We start from the raw sequence: 21,516 nt of genomic DNA, 5'->3' as shown, positions 1-21,516 counted from the left end.
GCAACATTTTCACACCTGGCTTCAAAGAGAAGACGCGCTCTGTGAGTCACTTCAGAATCATTTCTCCTCTCCAACTTTCAATTCCTGAGGGGGCTTCTGGCTCTGGAATCCAGCACAGAGGAGCCGAATGAAAAATAATGCGAATGTAAAAAAAAAGAAAAAGAAGACACAAGTAAAAAGGACAAAAATGTGGGATGAAAGCAAGGATGTTAGGTAACAAGAGGGTGGCAGGAAGATGAAACAGAAAGCTGAGTGAACTAAAACACCCTAAAAAAAAGAGGAATAAAGAGATTGTGAAGTGCCCTGGAAACTCTTTAACTTCAGCAATGAGCCATCTAAAAACAAATACCTAACCCATGACCTCGAGATAATTACTTCAAACGTGCAATTAAACTTGGGAGTTAATTTAATGGCTGTGTTAAATTGGAAAATGAAAGGCAGTAGTGGACTGGTCAATGAGGCAGAAGTTTCCACGAGTTAATGAAGCAGAAATGAATTCACTTAAGATTTGTGCATCATACAGACCTTTGCTACTATTTACTGTGATTCCTGTCCACTCCAACGCTAGTTTTATTGCAGATTTGTGATGCACATAAACACATTAATAACATCTCTGATCTCCATATTCAATTATGTAAGCAGGGCTTGCCAGTAGACAGGGAGACGCACACAGACACTCTCATGCTTCCAGAGTAAATGTAATCTCCTCCACTCATAACATATGAGTCTTCAGTGCTGAGCCGAAATCTGCAGTTCATCATCTCCCGCTCTGCACTCCTTATGATGTTAGCTTAGCGAGGTGTAATATCATTTAAGTAGATTAAAAAGTGAGACTTTCTGCAGCTCTTTGGCTGGGTTACATCTCTCCATAGTGTTTTTTTTCTTCGCTAATGCTTCAATCAATAACAAATTATTAGCTTGGTTGAGTTGTAAATCAACCATACCGCCCTGCAATCAATTATCCCTCTCACTACAGCTGCTAACTAATTAGGCAAATGCACAGAGTGCCCATGTTTGTCATTGCAAACAGTGGAGTCAACAGGCCCCGGCTACTGCCAACAAACAAGGGTGTTGATGAGACAGGTGGAAGTTTTCAATGTTCCCTGAACTAAACCTGACTCAGCCAGGCTCCATGCCAAAGTCAATGCTCTCTGTTAGGTCACATCCAGAGTAAAAATCCGCTCTTCAGATTAAATTTGAAACCAACAGGTGAGGGAACAGATGAGACAAGGGATGTTTGCAGGTTAACTTCCACATGACTGTGCTGAATGCCAGTTCAACAAGAAACATCCTACATAACGTTACCTCCATTTTCTAGATCAAAATACTGCGGCACTACAAGATACTGCTATCTGTCAACTGTGCTTGTTAGCTTAGTAGAGTATTTTTGTAAGAAGCCATTATCCAGAGCTACAGCTAGTGGCAGACGGCTGCATTACAGCTTACACACAACATTTGACTGGCTTTGAAGGATTTTTATAAAATATTAATAAAGTTTAACCAGCTAGTTATTCACGTGCTGCGTCACGCGGGTGATGACATCAATCACTTAGTTGGATGGTATTGCACTTTGCTTGATTAGACAATGAAATGTGATCTAGTTTTAGTAATGCACCTATCAGTTCCAAGTCTCTCCATCGTACAATGGCTTCTTGATGGATCTTTAAAAGTTTTCAGACTAAGTAAGCAAATGAATAAGTAAAAACTTATGGGTTAAGCACTTTTTGAAGTTCAAAAACTACCAACAGAAGCACCTACGTAAAAAAAAGGAAGAACTTTAAAACTTTCAAAAGCATTTTCAGAATGCATAACCATACAAGATGAAAGTAATGTACGTATATAAAGTGCATAAAGCGACCAATCACCACTCACCATAGCCCTTGACATTAAAGAAATGCCAACTTAAAGACATCTAGCCAATAGACGAGGGGTTTGTTGTGCTTGAAGCATACTTAAAAGCCTGGTGTTTATCTTTCATATCCCACAAAAGGAAAGTCAACAGATAGATTATAAAATGTTAGACATGGCCTTTCTGAGGCATCACAGCCACACATTCAAACAGATATAAACTTGAAATTACGCATATGTGTCATACATTTTTTCATTCACATTATATCAAGCCTAAAATGTCACAACAGAATAACAGCTTGAATCTCCTCAGCAGGCCACTTGAGCCTGCAGCGTTATGCCTCTCCAGCAGGCAGATGTCTCATTTTCAAAGACTGGTTTGTTGTTTACAGAGCAAGCATGACCGTTTGAGTGTGCCATCAAGCTGAGGCTATCAAAAATGAATGATGCCATTGTGATGTCTGCATGCTCTCCCCCCTCCTGCCTCTGACTTGACAAGTCCAGGGTTTATCATGTGGGTCCTGTGTTTGTTTTCTAGACCCAATGTGGTTTTAAATCTTACACCTAAAAACCTCCAGTGCTGCAAAAAATTTGTTTTGAATCTTTGTCTACCATCATTGATTAGGTAAATTACAGCATCGGCTTGAGGTAAATGAAGAGTTGGTGTGTCCCATGGCTGAACAACAGATCTGATCATTGACTGAGATAAAGTGGGAAAAACAGAAAATGTACAAAGTAGGAGCTAAAAACCTTTGTTGTAAAACCAGTTCATAGTCATACCTAACTATCTATGTGAACTGCCCCCTTAGTGCTTTGCTGTTTACCAGATGTTTAAAAAAATAAAAATTGTCATTTACAAAATACACAAGGTCTTTGATTGATGACTGATAACCGCTCTCTTTTTGACAGACAGTGCTCCAGCGAGCCAATAACCAAGTAAACTGCCTTTTACCCCTAATGGCCATTTGCTGATTGTCTGCATTTGGGTTCTATTACCTGTTACCAAACCTTGGCAAGATCACATAACAAAGTGATCTGAGAGTTCATATGACACTCAACTGCCAAGCTCAGTTTTCTCGAAGGAAAAAGGTCGTTGACAGACTTCAGTTAGGGTTCCATAAGTTGGACCGAAATTAAATTGCACTTGAATGCAGACAACAAGAACTCTGACATTGATTGTTTAAACAATACGTTTTACTGATAAATAAATCACCCGTTTTTTTTGGACAGAATAATTAATCAAAAAGTTAATTCAAGTTAAGTCAAGAGCAATTGGATTGAGTAAATTTGAAAGAAAAGCAAATTCTATGATTCAAGTTTCTAAAAATGTGAATATTTCCTGGTTTCTTTACTTCTCTATGACAGTAAACTGAATCTCTGGGTTGTTAAAAAAACAAGACATTTGAGAATACCATCCTGATGTTTACAAAACATTGATCAACCTTTTTTTCATATTTCTGATACAGACCAAACACAATAAATCAGGAAATAACAGATATCAACAGCTTAATAGACAGATGACAGAGAGGAAGTAATCCGTGTCAGTTCTGTTTGATATGAGGCAAAAAACTTGTCTTTAACAGGAAATTGTCTGAATGGGTTATTTTAGCTCAGTTGATTACATGTGGTGTCCCTCAAGGTTCAATCCTTGGATCCTTTTAGTTTCCCAAAAAAGTTTTGGAAAATGTGATATTGTTTCTGCTTTACAGTATGGAAGTACAACATGATTTTACAAATGTCCAATATTTTATCTGAAGGTCTTGTAAATTTGTATTCAATGGAAGTCGAGTTAATAAAGTTAAATCTGAATAACTGATGTTAAAAACATTTATGAAATACTTTAAAATACAGTTTTCTGAAGCCAATATTTTTGGCAGAAACTATACTTTGCGTGTCTGAATACTTAAACTACATTCATTCTTACTTTTTAGACATGTTCAATTCTATATTATACCGGACAGTAAAAAGAGATAACACTGGGAGAGGGGTAGTGCAAGATATCCTAACATTAAGCTTCTGGATGAAATTAAACCACAACAATTATGTATACAGTACAGCCCCTTTAATTATTTATATAATTCGGAGTGGAGTTGTCAGGTGATTCAACAAAATTAAATTACTGAATCCTGAAAGTCAAAGGCTGACTCCACAAATCCTCTCATTAGTCTAAAAGCTAGACTGAGAGCAAACAGGGCGGGAGATCGTGACAGATGACCAGAACTCTGCAGTAAGTTCAGACTTTGGTGTGTTATCTTGGCATGGACACCCAAAAAGGGAACTGTACTGTCAGCAGCACAATGAGTTCAGAGCGGGGATGTCAAAAAAATGTGTAGAAGTCATGTCAGACACTCAAAGCTAACCCAGATGCACACATACACACAGCAGATCAAAAAAACTGACGAAATCCAGCCATGGACAGCTGGTCACACACCATATTGGGTCACAGCGAGTGGGCAGAACTGACACATGCTGTGTGCCAACATCAACTCCTGGGTGTGTGTTATACTTGTATGCAAGTGTGTGTGTTTATACAAGCATGGCTCTTCAAGGCCACTGAAAAGAGACCTGACAGAGTCCATCCAATTTCCCATCCCGCTGTGTTCTGGATTAACAGCAGTTTGTCAGCAAGGAACCGGGACAATCAATACCATCGGAAGAGCTCTCTGTATAAACACTGGCACACACACAGACACACACAGTGGACACTTTTGAGAAGAGTCGCTGGGCCACTGTTTACCTGACTGCCAGTCATTCAGACTTCCTGCTGGATGCAATGAGTCAATTAAAGGTGCAGTATATGCTGAGGATTTACAGGCTAATTGTGATTGAGCTAATAGATGTCCAGGCACGTCTTTTTGTCAATAACTTTAGGATCAGCGAGGAGAAAGATTTACTGCCGTATTGCTGGGAAATGGTGTTTGCAGAAGAGGAGAACATCTTTTAGACCTTTTGAATACCATAATGGAAAAATCGTGCAAGTAAAGAAATGCTAGCTGTAATACTGGTAAAAAAAATGTCAATATGCTCAGAAAGATGTTTGGTGATAGGAATAGGGCTGCTGTGAACAGGTAATGCTCCTCACAATGTAAGGAAACAGAATTAACACTTTAGTGCTGTCTCTCAAATTGAGCTGACATTTAAGGCAATACTTACATATTCGCTCACTTGTTTTAAAAGTCCACTAAAAATAAAATAGCATTTCTGTAGTGTGCTACAGTGTACTTAAGAAATGTATATATCACATGTCATATTTTCTTTTCTGTCAAAAGTCAGAGGTCAAAAGGAAGAATTTGGTTACATATTTGCACCCCAATTGAATTAATCTATCAAAAATCTTGCACTTGTTTTCTTTAAGCCAATTAAACTGTTGCATCTTATATCATATAAGGAGATTGAAGCAAACATCCTGGTAATGGCACGCAGCAAGACTGAATGTCAGCAGCTTTCTGAAAAAACAACTTCAGACAACACTGAAGAATCTTCTTGAATGTCTTACCAGAATGAACATACTTATTGTGCTGCGGCTTAGAATGTTGACAAGCCACTTTAAATTCATTCAAACGGAAAAGATGCAGCGTTTCAAAGACTATTTTTTGAGGCTTTTTGCTTTTTTTCTTGATAGGACAGCTTAAGAAACAGAAAACGTGGGGAAAGAGAGTGGGGAATGATGTGCTCCAAACAGCATTTGACCAGAAGTCAAATCAGTGCGATGGTGAATGTAAACTCTGTACATAAGGCTCCTACTCTACTATCAGAGCCATGGGTTAAGTTTTAATGTAAGTGTGGAGGTTAGATAGCTAAGAAATGTGTCCTCTCCAGGAAGAACATTTAACAGCTGTTAGTCTGCTTTGATATTGTTTGATCTCAAACTCCGACATGCCCCTTTAACAAATCGGTTAACATTTCGTATCATGTTGACAGGTTTCATTGCACAAAGGGATAACCAGATCGACGCTTCAGTTGGACCCTGAGGTCAAATAGCGTCTTATCAAGTTGTTTTATTTTACTTTACTTTAGAGTCGGAATTTCTGGGTCGATAGAAGATTTAGCTCTTAAATGAATGTCATGTTCAGTGAGACTGAACAATGACATGCTTCTAAACATTTGGAAGCACTTAAGAAATGATGCAATGTGTTGCAATGGTTGAAAAGAGAAAATCTCATTTTGGCATAACAAGGATTATGTCACACTCTATGTTAAGAAAGTTGAGAAATTAGATACAGATGACATTTACCATCTCTTATGAAGTGCATGTGTGTAATTTAATGTGTCTCTCTATGAGGAAGGCATCTCAATGTCAAGCAATCTAATGCAATACTATAATCCATGACCTCAATAATAAACAGAATGTAGAGTTAGAGAATGAAGAGTAACTTTCTCAGAGGTGTCGAAACCTAAAAAAGGAAAGGCTCTGCAGCACAAATGACTGCAGATCTGTTGTATTGCATAACCAAATAATTTAGCAATGTGTCTAATTGAATGCTTTTTGATTGTTTAATTTCAATCTGCAACGCAATCTGTGACAAGCAAGCTCAGAGAAGTTTCATGTGGCAAATTGTTATTTCCATAATGCAAAAATATTATATATCCTGTGTAAATGTGTCTCTGAGTCATGACTGTCTACAATGAGAAGTGCGAGTCCCGCTGGCTGTGTTCTTGTCGGAGCCGTGTTTACATCATGTTTACATGGACGGGACGAACGGCTCATCCTCTTGTGTATAAAGCTGTTTTAGTCATGGACCAAAAAAAAAGCAAATAACATACTCACTGCTTATTTGGATGTCACCTAAGAGTTTTTAGATCACGGCCATTCTGTGTGAATTCACACGTAATGTGAAGCTACAAGCTAACAAAACTGTGCTAACATTAGCCTGCTAACACAAGATGCAGAGCACATTTTCTTCCACAATTTGCGCATAATGGTTCCATTATGGTGCGTTCTCCATCGTATAAACACGAGTGGAGGGGGGTTGGAGGTGTGTGGATTGGGGAGAGCGGAGGCTTCAGAATAGTGGAGGTGTGGCCAAACAGAAGTCTGTTTTGGTTTCATGCTGGTGCTCAAGGGCGACATCTACTGGATCAAAAAGTTGCACATTTTTCCTTTGATTCAACATATAAATACTATATGATACAAAATGCACCAACCAAACACTGTACATGTACAGATTTGTGATAACTGAGTAAATTAGATTTCTCACCTCAGGCTTTTTTTTCTGCCAATTTAGAGTTTAGACACAATTACTCCTAAATGTTTAAAAGCCAGAGGCAGTGCACTTCCTGTTTAGGTGTGCAGCATTAGTTTCTCACCAGAATGCTTCAGCTCGGTGCAGCTTATCGTAAACAACCCAAAGCTGAACAATAAAGCCTAATTCTTCCCTAAGTCTTTTTTCCTCCTCCCAGTGGCTCAAAAATAAAATAAAAAAGAGACTACGGGTCCTTTCTTCTTCTGATCATTGTGGAAGGCTCAGCCCAGATAAACAAGGTAAGCTCTCCTCTTTAAATAATCTTTTCCACTCTTTACCCAGATTGCAGCCGATGTATCTCGACCTCTCCTGAGCACAAACTCTCATAAGTCCCTGCTAATGCCAAGGCGTATCTATGGCAACAGAGCGGGAAGTTGCTAGTGAAGCAGCGGGAACCAGGTTGAGTGTATTTTAGCACAGACCTCGACAATCTCCAGGGGGAAGCTGGATGGCGAGCTGCCTGCTGATGCAACATGGTATGAAGAAGTGAAGTGCTTTGGACAATGAAGTGCTTATAGAAGGCACATGTATCCAATATGTGTTAAAATGAGGTGATCGTTATACGTGTATATACTTTATATGACATATGTTAAGTAACATTTTGTAAAGTGGGCAAACAGAGAGTAGAAACTTAAGGCTTAAGAGGAAACAAGTTTAAGGATTTAAAGATTCTGGAAGCTAAGCTTTTTTTTAAATGTATTGAATCTTATACAAGAGTCTCAACAAAATGCAGCCAAAATAGACAGTTCATAAAAAGTCCTCAAATTAAACACAATATTTCAAATAAGATTGCAATAATATCTCACATGTTATGGATGTCTAGTATATATATATATATGCACATAGGGCCTTTAATGACATAGTTTGAAGGCCTTTGTGGATTTGGGTTTTTAAGTGGCTTTAAAATGAGCTTTCCATAAAACTAAACTCTTTTCCCACCTTCCTCGTTCATTAAATTGAACCTTTGATGGCTCAGCCTGACAGCCCTGGCTCCAAATGTTACTGTACCCCTCTAGCTACAAAAAAAAAAGAAGAAGTTTCGGGAAAAAGGCTGGGCAGGGGGCCATAACTACTGCTTCTCAAAACGTGTCTGTGCAATTGTCAGAGCACATCACATTCCTCGGTGCATCGGGCCTCTCGGCAGGTGTGTCGATCCTCCTCGTACCAGTCGTAAAATCATCTCCCCTATCTCATTTTTAGCCCCCTCGCCCTCCTCCTGCTCTTTTCACTCTTTGCACTCTGCTCCTTCTATTTTTTTCTTCCATCTATCCAGAGACACAGTTATGGACCAAGAGTTTTCAGGGTCTGCTGCACCTTTTTGCTGGCCGTTTGCTGCTAATATTCAACCTTGCCTGCGAGGGGAGTACCTCTAATTACAACTCAGTGCTAACTCCCCGAGCTGGATCTCATCTGAATCTGTTACGACACTAATTAAATTGCTTCCGGCCCACAGAGAAGTATTCACTGCCCGTAAAATAGACTATTTTATGCCATTTTGGAACAGAAAAAGGAAGGATCTGTGACCAGGGAGGGGAAATAAAAAAATCAATGTTTGTTGCTTTAAAAAAAAAAAAGGTGTCATCACTTTTAGCATATAAAAAACATAATTGGTCATTTCTGCAACAAATCTCCCAGAGGGGGATTTGTTTTCCTTTGCTTTGATTTGTAAGAACCGATTAGATGTCATTCTTAAGCATCCTTTTTGCAGCATTTCAAGTTAAGCCTCCCCAGAGTTTTGAATGCATGAAAAATGTGTTATTCCAAACAGATCCTCCCAAAACTCATCATTAGCGAGCGTGGCACAAGAATGCCAATACCACCTCATCAGAACGCTCTCAGGAATTGTCTCCGGCACACAAAAATGAATTAGAAACAGGAGGAAATAACACCTGTTACAAACACAAGATCGATGCCTTAAACTCTGAGTGTAAATCAAACCGTTTTTTTTTTTTTTTTAAGCAGAACAAAATGCAGCAGAGCTAATTTCACACCTGTCACGTTGTCCCCCAGAACAGAAGAAGAACTCCGTGGAAAAAAAGCAGTACAGTATGTGTGCTAACATGTGGCTCCTTTTAATGAAACTAACAAATCAAGGCAACCTGACAGCCTCGTGATAAACGCCGACAACCCCTCCTTGGATGCATATTGCCACCATATTCCCATTCCATTCAGCCTCTACCCACTCTCGCCCTCAGGGGGTTTGGTCCAGCCGGGGTTACATTGACCATGTCGAATTCAACTCAATAGCTCAACCTCACCAATCTCTTTAATGCTTCCACTGCGATGGGGGGGGGTGAAGGGGCCTCATGGGAGGCTCAAGGGAACGGGGGCCGAACATGTAGACAACACACTTGGGGGAAGGATGCAGGAATGTGCGATGAAGATAGTTCTAGGGTGAGATAGAAGATATTTTTTTCCGTCTTTTCTTGGGGGGAAAAAGGGGTGACAGAGGGGTCATCTTAAGTTATTGAGTCACTTCACTCATGCTTGAGAAGGCAGGCACAACCAGAGAAAGGCTTCTATATGGAGGGAGGGCTGACCTCACAGTGGAGAAAACAATGTGTGTGTGTGTGTGTGTGTGTGTGTGTGTGTGTGTGTGTGTGTGTGTGTGTGTGTGTGTGTGTGTGTGTGTGTGTGTGTGTGTTTCAGGGACAGCATTGAGTGACAGGGCTGATGAGGTGGCGAGGTTGGCAGGCGCTGTCTGGATTATGTCCGATATCAAATCAGAGGCGGTGCTGGGATGGAGGCATTATGGGGCCTGAGGGAAGGTGGCATCTGATACACTCATATAGCTGTGGAACTGTCAGCTGAGACGAGATGAGAGAGGAGGCAGCCAATCACAGGACCGGAGCTGAGAAAACACTGGTGTGTCCCTGTGTGTGCACATTGTGTTCATTTGGTGTGTATCTGTGTGCAATCTGAAGGATTTAGAGATAAACCCGCTCTGTATATAATACCTGAATCCCTGAGTCTTCCAAGTGCATTGTTCTTCTTTCATAAGGAATCATTTTCTGTCTTCTTTATTTCTATTTTCCAATAGATGTTGTGGAAGTATCTGCAGGTTTACTACGCAAGAGTACCAGCATATAAAACTTCAATACAAGACGAGACATAATCGGTGCGTGCTAATGACTAATTTGTTCTCCCCAATTAATAACTAGTGCCCTTGACTTCTAAAATCATGTCCTGTGATTACATAATGAGCCCTCTCATATCAGGCTAATAGCATTAAGTTGCTCCAGCAGCAGGTCTCTGTGGTGATCAGTAAATAGAAGAGGAGCACACAGAGAGTCAGGAGCAGACATTCACAGGTATTGGTGTCCTTAAATAACAGAAATCATTCCCTAAAAGTAATCACAAGTTGTGTCAGTGTTTTTATTTTTTATCTATTAAATCAGATTGAAAGTGAAGATGCTATAGCAAGAAAAAAAAGTGATGATTTGCAATATTTGCAGCTTTTCTGTTCTGCATGAATCAGAGCCTACCAGATGAAAATGTAACTTTATATTCATAGAGTAAAAAGAGTTACAAGTCTGAAAAACACTAGTTTGAATTATAGTGTGTGGGTAGTTGCAGCAATTTCAACAGATTGCAGAAACAACCATTTCTCTATTCCAACGAGATTAAAATCCACAGATCAGCAACAGCTCTGTTTAACAACTGTTTCTCCCACAAAGTCGCAGCAGCAGCAGCGTCCAGTAACAAGAATCTCCTGATTACAGCAGTTAGCTTGTTTCTGATTTCAAAAATGGGACCCTTTCTTTGAAAACTTTTAACTCCAAAAACACGGAATCAACAAAGCAAACAGATGTTTGGCTTTTGCAGAAGTGGATTTGATTATATTCCACTACAAACGGCGAGAAATCAGGAACAGATTCCACCTCGAGTGATTGGATAAGAGTTTGATTGAGGGGAAACGGGCTCTGGGGGGGGGGGAAATTATGGCTATTAATGGTCAGTCAACGGCTAATCAGACTGCCGTGTTATTATGTTTGATTGACACATTGTGAAGAGGGTGGGAAAGCATGAGAGCCCCTCCACACACACTCGTCCACACTGTTGAACGGCTACAATTACCACCATGTAAGATCAATAAAATACACTGGAAACCCCCTACACACACACCTGTAACAGGCGGCCATCTTCCCCCTGTGCACATAATAACACACTCTGTCTGGCCCTCAGAAACTCTATTATGATTTCACTTGGCACTGTCAGCCGCAGTCGCACACCTTCATTCACACACACACACGCACAAACTATAATGTGATATTATCGACTGCATTTCTCTCTCAGTCTACCTGATACTGTTTCATTGTGTGGAGCCGGAGCCCCGCGGGCCTCTCTTATTGATTTGAACTCACCCAACTAGTTCAGAGAAGTCGCAGGGAGTAAGAGACTGTTCAATTTCGGCCACCGGTTTCGCATTAGAGAGTAACTTTACAGGCCGAGCACAGATGTGTCACCGCCACACGAGCAGAAGTGAGAAGCAGTTCGAAGAGAGCGTAAATGACGATGGTGAAGCATCAAACGCTGCTGCACAACTCTGAGGTACACGGGAGATTAGGAGTGCCCATTTGTGACGAAAAAAAAAAGAAAGTTAGGATAATGGTAAAAGTAAGAAGAATGTCAAATGTTAGGATATTGGTAAAAAGGAAGCACTATTCTGTACATTTTGAAGTATTTTTATCCCACAGTGTTCTCCACTATCTTCCCTGGCCACATAATAAGCTCTTCTGTCATTTCAGATCCTCCCTCCAGCCCTGCAGTAACCTTGTGTTCCTGGCAATTTCCATCACTTGGTCTCACCAACCCACCTGCACACATGCTCACAGTGCATCCTCTTAGCCTTTGCGGTATCATCCAATTTCTTCTCTGCAAGATTACGTTATGTACTTGCCACCTAAAGCAGTTTTCACGTATGCACTCCTCAGTTTGTAGAAAATTGCATGGCAGCCTGCCACTGACAATTTGCACAGTTGTTGTTCACACATGTCCCGTGGATGACGTTTTCCTTGGTGGCTCGAAGGGGGGAAAGGGGTCTCTGAAGGCAGGACATTAAGTGGAAAGGACCCTGCGCTCATACCATTTGCAAAATATGCCCCCCCTGAACACAATTAGATTGATTAGCAACAAGAGCCAGGACACCACAGGGGCCACCAAGCAGGAACCCCCTCCCAACCGCAGTGCCCTGTCCAGTCTGTCCAACAACACCCCAGGAAGGCCGCAGAGTCACTCCCTTCACACCAGATCCCGCCACCCACCACACCCGCACGTGAAAAGGGAAAGGGAGTCTGTAGAGAGGCAACAGGGAAGGAGGCTGAGCCAGGGCCAGAAGCCTGTTTAGGCTAGAGACATGTCTCTAATCTTTTGTTTGTTTCTTTTGGAAAAAGTTGTGCTCTAACCTCTTTTGGCCTGTAAAACTGTTCGAATGAAACATATTGAGAAGAGAGGAGAACTTCTTTTTGCTGGAACTTCTCAAGGGTCAGTGTGGGTTTGCAACCTTTACTGACTGGCCAGAATTCATGCTTCTTCTTTTTTTTTAAATGTTATAGGTTAAAAGGTGTTCAACACAAACTGTAAATGCATTATTTGCATCCAGTATTCAGGACATATACTGATGTAACTTCTTGTACATTTCAGCCTTCAGAGTTTTGGCCTTTTCCCCGTCGTTTAGCGCGGTAATGTGTCAGAGGAGCGAGGTCAGGCGGACGGGGCCCAGATGATGGGCTATTAGAGAACAAAAAAAAAAGGCAGAGACATGAGGAACCACTCAAACAAAAGCTCCGTCCAACACATTTGTGGCCCGACACCGCCACAAAAGAGGGGCGTCCAGTGTTCTGTGAGGTGTCTGTTAATTGGAGAGTCAGAGGTCAGAAAGAAAAGTAGAGGGGGGAGCATTTATCCAAGCTGTTGTGCCTCTGTGACTTTGTCCTCTCATTCCATGTACAAAAGGCAAACTGCAAAGGTGAGAGATATTTAAGTTTCTTTTAGGGGGGAAGAGTGTACATGTCATTTTCAGATGACGTTTGTTTACCATGGCATTTAATTGCAACTTTTTTAGTAATTTGACAAACATCGTATAGGCTCCACCCTCCTCACTGTGAGAATTTGCTATACTTTGATCAGTTTATCACATACTAACCGAAGGCCTCTGGGTGCTCTGCAGACTAAACAAGCTTTCGTAAAGATGAATCCTCAGGGAGCTTGCAGACACACGTATAGACCAAACAATTAATTGATAAAGGAAATAATCATTAGTTGCAGCATGACTGACCACAGACACCAGTTTTAAGAAAAATGCTGCAAGGTCCAGCAATCCTGGTTCAGGTCAAGTGTGGCACTTTTTATTCTGATTAAATTGCAGCTAACTCCCACACACAGTCTGGATGCAATGTTTCGGAACATTCAACAGGCAGTGTGCAGGAGACACACCAGCCACCTATGCACCCCTCTTATGAAACATACAGGCATAAAAAGTATTTTCTACTTATTAACAGTAGTATAAAATGCTGGGATGATGCTTACAAAAAGTTAAGAGCGCTGTAGAGTAACTCGTGGAATTTATGGGGATGCATGTCATATCTGTTGCCAATATATTTGTGTCCAATTATGTCATGATGCAATTTCTAAATGCAGCAGAGTGCATTAACTCTGTGACAGTGAATGAAAACTGCCAGTGTAATTACATCACAAATAAATGACTTCAAATGAATGCATTACTGACTGTTGGCATTTTAAAGCAACCGTAATAATTAAGAAGAATGTCAGTTTAAAGTAAGGTGTTTTTTCCCCCGATAACTGCGGTTTACATTAATTTAATAGGCATAAGGAAAAAAGGTCAATTTGAAATATTTCTCTATTTTTTGCACAGATTTCAGGTCCAACAATTGTCGATTGTTGATTATGATTGTCAAGCAATTAAACATCAGTGCATCTTTATTTCACCCTCCACAAAATCCCTTAAAATCACTGGTGGTCTCTGCGCCTGCTTTCAGATCTTTCAGTGCTTGATGTTTGGCTGCTAAATGCTTTAAACACGTCTCTGTGACGGGTTACAGACACGGCAGGGCAAAGACGACAGGAATGATAAGAGCTGATAACAACAGATAGTGGCCCTGACACTATCGCTTAACTCTAAACATCAAAGGGGGAGGAATTTCACAAACCACGCAAGGAATCCTCAAACCAGGCCCACACATCAACATGAGGCTGACTTAGAGTGAGGTCTAAGAAGTCTGAAAAGAACCACAGGACTGACTCATTTCATTCACCTCTTAGTGACTCTGCACCTCCTGATTTACAGACGACCAACAGTTAGGACCTGTGGATCATGCAACACACTGGATAACCTTTCCTTTCTGCTGTAGGAGAGCGATGCGGGCATGACGCAGCAGCTCGCACTTATCAGCGTCGGTCTCAAGGACGAGTCGAAGCGTTCTGTTGTAATTAACTGGAGCGGACACTAAACAAAACGTGAACAAAAGGCAGAGCAACGCTTTGTAATTAATGAGCAAATTTATAGCATCCGACTTCAAAGAGAACCTAGATCAAAACGGATCACTACATATGATGATCAGGCTGCAGAGGTGCACGGTGTGGGGCCGCTGCAGGTACGGGATGCAAACACACACGCACAGAAGCACACAGAACTGTAGATAGTTATGAAATGATTTATTATTTAATCTATACCGTTTGCATCAATGTCATCAGTATGATTATTAAATGTCTAAATATCCAGAGTGTTTGTGATGATGATAAATCAAGTATTATAGTAGTAGATGGGGTAGTGGCTCAGTCAGTAGGGACTTGGATTAAGAGCCAGGGGGGGTCACTGGTTTAAGTCTGAAAATTGGTCTGGTAGCTAGAGAGGTGCCAGTTCACTTCCTGGGCATTGCCCTTGAACAAGGCACCATGCTGTGTTAAGCTGGGGGTCTTTGCAGCCTCCACCAGGACATTTATGCACGATACAAAAAACTAATTTCCTTCATTCTGGCTCAGTTTTTATCTGTACTAATTTGTGCCTTAGCTTCATCCATTCATTGCCTCCATGAGTTGTGTCTCATCAGTTCATCTATTTAAAAGCGCTCTGCTGTGTATGTTTAAAATCAGATCTACGTCTAAAGTGTCAGCGAACGTTCATCTCTGCCTTTTCTCTGCATGTCTTTAAAACTGTCTGTGTGCTGTACAGGGCATGCAGGTAGAGTGCACAGAGACTTCATTAGAGCTCATTCCCTCAAAAACAGCTGCTGGAAACCCGACCGATGACAGCACTGAGACCTTAATGCGCAACAAAACATGAAATATGACTTAAGAAGCACTAAATACCTCCTTGGAGCTGCAGAGTTGGTGATTTGGTCCAAATTGCAACAACTTCCATTTTACGTGGAGATATTTATTTCATAGCTCCTATAAAAACTTGTTTCTTTGCATTGCATGAATATAAGATTTTAGAGTTAACTTAACGATGAAAGTTACATTCCAACCAGGAGTCTACAGATGTGACCCAACTGTTGAGCATCAATCTGATCTTTTTCTGGTTGCTGTCTACTTCCAAACTCAAAGAAACAACAAGTAGAGCTTCATACTTTAATCATCAAGGCCTGTTCTTTGTTTGTTTGGTCTGATTAAGTCCAGTATTCAAATACGTCCCATTTTCTTTTTAATTAAACCGACACTCAAATCATCAAATGGAAGCACATTTAAAATGATGAAACTTGTGATTATGATTCATTTGTGCTTCTAAAAACACCGTAAAAGATTCAATAAAATAAGAAATAAAAGCAATATATTGACGTTCAATCTTTAAAAGGGCCCACCACTTTCTGCTGTATCATCCCAGGTGATCTGTATTCATATGTGCTCATGTAGCAACTACGTCTTGTGTTTGTGAAGCAGGCATTACCCCGTGGCAATTAGAGAGAAAGAGGGGTGTGTGGATTGTTATTAGCAGTAGTGATCTCCAGCCGTGATCCCATCAGCAGCAGCCAGGCTCAGACACAGACAGCAGGGCAATGAAAGCAGCCCTCAGCCTGTCGCAGAGCCCTGCAGACCTGGCTGGATTCAATCCCACAGTCTGCCCTGATCACTCACCCTGGACGCTGGGCATTAAGGGACACCCATATCTCACACACACACACACACACACACACACACACACACACACACACACACACACACACACACACACACACACACACACACACACACACACACACACACACACACACACACACACACACACACACACACACACACACACACACACACACACACACACACACACACACACACACACACACACACACACACACACACACACACACACACACACACACACACACACACACACACACACAGCCTGAAGGTTTAATCACGCTTTCCACCACTGCCCCTCGAGAAACAACAACTTTGTTCACAGCCTGCCAACTTCTCAACTAATCTGCAATGTCACCAAAACACCACCATCCATTGAATAAAACTGGGTGTGTTTTTTTTTTAACCAGCAGTAAACCTAGAACAATGTATTCATCAAGTTTCTACTTTGTATACATTCCTGGATAATTAGAGACACCGCACTGTTTCCAACACTGAACTGCAGATTAGCAGGTTCGGAAAGCTGACCAACAAAATCTGTGGACTAAAACCTTTAGTCCTTAAGAAAACCAGTGTTTTTACAGTATTATTGTGTTTAAAGTGATGTTTTACACTTGACACATCATCACTCTGAACCTTAGCTACAGCTCATCGGTCAGTAACAAAGATCGCTCCCCAATGACATTTTGTATAATATCAAAAACGGAAGGTTAAATCCAAACATCGACTTTCTTTTTTTTTTGACATAATACTGATAGTTATGATGATGAGGCTATTGTCAAAAATGTTTGACCATATTAGCAAGGCCTTGGAATTACAAAGGCTGTGTCCACTTAATTGTAAATATGCAATTTTTGTACACAAAAGAAAACCCATTTCAGACACTAATCACCGACCGCCAATAATGACATCATTATCCAGCTTCTGGATTTCAGTAAAAATGCCCCAAATATAAACTTTCTATGTTTCTGTGATAGTGACCATTGGATGTACACTACTTTTCAGAATGCATTGTGGGATGCAATGAGTCTACTGTATTGGGTTTGTTGATGCTAACTCAGAATTTGGACAGCATTACACTTTTAAGAAGAGAAGGGAGATAACACATCAAATGCATTCAAACCCACAACTTTCAAAGTCATTGTGTCAAAATCTGGAAAAAGGTTACAAAAACAACTGTTGCAGCACTTTGTATTTAGTAAGACGTGTATCAGTTAATGCTAAAATAAACTTGAAGAGCTATATCTTGCAGTAGCAGCCGTTGCACACAGTCCTATGTGGCACATGAAAACATCTGATAAGGCTTTAGAGTTATTTTTGAGAAGATTTTTTAAAAAAGACCAAAGATGCTTTTGACAGAGTGAATCTGAAAATGTTTCAAATGAGACTTTTAAACTCTGGAAAAGACCTGTTTTTAATCTTTCATCAGAGCAGTCTGGAGGTAAAAAGTTGAAGTATTCTGTTCCCTTTACAAAGTTATCAACCAAGAACGTTCGCCTGAAAGTTTTTAAATGATGACGTCTGAACTAACAGCTCATGTCGAGTTGTTTGCAGCTTCTTAGTTGTTGTATTTTTGGAGAATACTTTACAGAGGCCGATCAAACAGTGACTGTATTTTGTAAGAAGAGATTTTTCTGACTGAGCTTTAACATGATAAATTCTCATCCACCGAGCAGGGTGTTGAGGTCTTACTTCACCATTCATAGAAAAATTAATGAGTTTGGGATTGACCTGCTCTGGAGTGTTTACCTGTGGCATTGTGTCTCAGTACTCCGACTGTGTGTTTTCCTTCCCTTTTGTTGAGGGTCTGTTTAACCTCTCTGGGTGATTCTCTTTTCTTTGAGCAATCAGCCATGCCAACAGCTCCTGTTTATGACAATGGCCCAGTTTCTCCAATGTATGCCCACATCTGTTGCTGCTACAGGAAACACATCACTCAGTAAACCTGGCATCAAACGCCTCATGAGGCTATAGCTTGCATTTATACAACAGAAATGTTGCATATGTACCACTATATATTTTCATTTCTTCAGGTTGCATGAAGATGCAATTTGTAGTCACATTTTTCATTTCCACTCTGTTCTATTTCCTTGACACGGAGCAGAGAGAAAAGCTCTAATAAACCCTTCTGCTTCTTTGTCAGCTCCCTTCCTCTCTCTCCGCTGATAGATCTGACTGTAACTCTCCGGCACGCACTTCCAATTCCCTACAGAAACAAGCAGCTTTGATTACCAGGTAAGATCAGGACTCATTGGATTTTAATGCACCATGGACTCTCAGGCTCGAGGTTTTGTCCCCTTGTCATGTTTTATTCCTGAGAAATCCCCCCCCCCCCCCCCCCCCCACCCCAAATGAGATGGTGATGATAGCTGAGCACCTTTTTTTTCCGCAAAGTGTGTCTCATTATTAATTCCATTATGGACGGTCTCTTTGCATGGATCCCCATTAGACAGAGTCAGCCCGCTAGAGCACAGCAGACCTCAGGTTTAATTGACACCGTGGTACACGTGGGAACACGGAGGACGGCATGATCTGAGTGCATGACTGATCAACGCAAATGCCAGCCTTCTCTCACAGGAGTCTGAATTTAAACGAAGAACGGAGCAAATGTTTGAATTAGTATTCCAACAGGAAGAATGCTGAACTCTAGGTGGGAAAACAGGAAACCTTTACAGTTTGAAAATGGACGGACCACAGGTAAGAAAAGGAGGCGGTGTTAAAAATAACAACTATGATGAAAATTGAATTCTTTTAGTGGTGAAAGCTAAGAACAACCTCTTTTGTGTCATCGAGTTGATGCTGTTATATCTCGAAATTATGTGGGCCTGCTGTTCATGCGCCCCATATGCAGAGGCTGTTTTCCTTGAAGCGGGTAGCCAGGTTTCTGGCTCTAGCTCCTTTTCCGCACGTCATTCCCCATGCCCCCTTTACCCAGTTTCCAACTCTATCCACAGTCATATCTGAATAAAGTCATAAAAGGCCCCTAAAAAGTGTTAAAGTCAGTAGCATTGTTTTTTGCAGCTTGTAAACACAACATTCAAACTGGGCCCCTCCTCCTCACTGCAGGACGTAGCGTTACTGCTTGTACCTATATGCAAGCTATACCGCACATTAGCACAAGCTAACCATCGGTGTTTGGCACCTGCATGTCCAACAGAAAGCATGGTTAACCCTTGTGTTGGCTAGAGATTTACTTCGTTTGCAGTTTAAATCTAAGACTTCTATCTTGTCAAAACCTTGAACGTTCCTTGACGACATCAAAAGGTTACATGAGTTGTAGTTAAAAACTGCGCAAAACCACAATGGGGACAGAGATTGGCCACATTCTGACCACATCAGATTGTTGTTTGGAAAATACGATCTAAAAGATCTGACAAAATTACAACCATACCTCGAGCAACACTTGACCGATGTACAGTTGTTCAGAATTAGAAGAATATGAAGAATACTCGCTATGACATCACAGTAACACTACAAAGCTGCAACTGCAGTGGCATTGTTTTTTGTTTTTTTGTGAGCATCAATCTCCTGCTTCAGCTGATCTACAGTAATATTTTACTTCCAATGACAGTTCATCTAAAACTGAGCCACATCTTCAAGGCCTCACACCATAATGACATAGCAGTGAAGTGTGTCAGAGCGATCAATCACAGGCAGCCTGATGACAAGCTGGTGGCCGCTGTTTTAAAGAGCTCTTTGTGTCTGTGCTGTGTCGGTGTTCGGAGTGACACGCGGCACAGACGACTGACTCTGAGCTCAGGGCTTTGCTCATTCACACTCTACACAGACCTCTTGTCTGAGCTCTTTACAGGCTGCTTCGGTGCAAACTGTTTCTCTGGCAGGGAGTATTTGAAAGGAGGAAAAAAAATGGGAATAGATTTTGATTTAAATTTAAATAAAAAAGGAGACAAGTAAAAACATGATTGGAAATTGTGTCTGATCACATCTCAGGAAGCAACTGAATGGCAATCAAACAAAACCGCAGACACTGAAGAATGAAAGGTAGCAATCAATCAAAACATAAAGACTAGAAGACAAGAAATGTATTCAACAGGGTCAAAATGTAGGATGCTTGCTTACCATCTTTTATTCTGTGTGCTCAATTTTTCTTGCGCTGCTTTCATGGCACCAATCTTTAAAATCACAGCATACATACGAATAATTAGAGGAAGATTTGTTCACAATCAGATGGACAATTCAGCATCCTACCAGTGGCAGAAAATCTCACATTAGCCATGGAACAGAGGAGCAGCTGAGCAGCTGGTACAACAAGTGCCATGACAGCCTAGAGACCCTTCCATAGAAACCCCAGAGGATGGGAAATATACAGCGGAGCATGAAGCAGAACTCAAGAGATCTACAAGCATGCATCATGAATCAACAAGAGGAAGCTGGCATGCAAAGAGGAAGCTAAATGATTCCAATTCTGATTTAGTTTCATGTACTGTAAGATCTTTATCCTACAACACTGGCACATTTCTACTTTCTTCCCACAAGGGCTCGGTGATAGCTAAATTAAAGATGAACGAGTGAACAAAATAATCCATAACAACTGTGCGTACTTTACAGGTGACATATTGTGATAAATACATTTTACCATGTTTTTATAACACTAATATGTTTCCCTAGCTGGTCTACAAACCCCCTACAAATGAGAAAAGTCAATCCTCTCCGTCTTTTGCTTGAACCACTTTTCAGAAAATGTGTGCTCAAACAGGCTTGGAGATTTTCCCTTTGTGACATCACAAAGGGCAGTAACCCCTCCCCCAGGTGGATGACCCTCCTACAGCCAGGCATTTTTTGGCCCTCTAAGTCTGCCTTCTCAACGTACACAATAGGGTATGGAGCAAGAAAGCTCATGCCACACCCACTTCTAGAGGGGCGTGGTCATTAACACATCTCATTTGCATTTAAAGCTACAGACACAGAAACAGCCTGTTCTGAGCAGGGATGAAATAGAGGAGATTACAGGCATGATCAAATACACAATCAGAGTGGATTAATAACAATAAACCTCATGACATGTTTTGGGGAGCGCTGAGATTTATTTAAGCTGGTTGAAAAGGAGAATAATATTTGACCTTTAAAGGCAAAGCCTCATTCCAAACCAGAGGTCCAAAACCTTTGAGACCAAGATTCAGATTGTGTTGTTGATTTATGAATGAATTTAAAGTGGGGAATTTGAATAACTACTATATGATAAGAGGCCTTTCACTCAGACACAGCAAGATATAAAAACAGGATTTGAGTGTTTAAAGATCAGAGATAAAATACTTTCTTAAATGCTGCCTCAATAAATAAATAAATAAATAAAATAAGAGAAATGATA

General features: G+C 40.9%; 1 protein-coding gene across 7 annotated transcripts in view; it reads right to left on the bottom strand.

Moving 5' to 3' along the window:
* Window positions 1–21,516, bottom strand: part of sema5ba (sema domain, seven thrombospondin repeats (type 1 and type 1-like), transmembrane domain (TM) and short cytoplasmic domain, (semaphorin) 5Ba) — a 184,093-nt gene that overhangs the window by 109,778 nt on the left and 52,799 nt on the right. For 2 of the 7 annotated variants that reach the window (XM_061053107.1, XM_061053108.1), the window contains exon 3: window positions 20,268–20,320. The exons of the other annotated variants lie outside the window; for them this stretch is intronic. The gene's annotated coding sequence lies outside the window, so the exon portion shown is untranslated. The remainder of the gene's footprint in view (window positions 1–20,267; window positions 20,321–21,516) is intronic. 7 annotated transcript variants of the gene reach the window in all.

This window comes from Labrus mixtus, chromosome 13, assembly GCF_963584025.1.
Source record: "Labrus mixtus chromosome 13, fLabMix1.1, whole genome shotgun sequence".
Taxonomy (NCBI): domain Eukaryota; kingdom Metazoa; phylum Chordata; class Actinopteri; order Labriformes; family Labridae; genus Labrus; species Labrus mixtus.
This window is presented reverse-complemented; position numbering and strand designations above follow the sequence as displayed.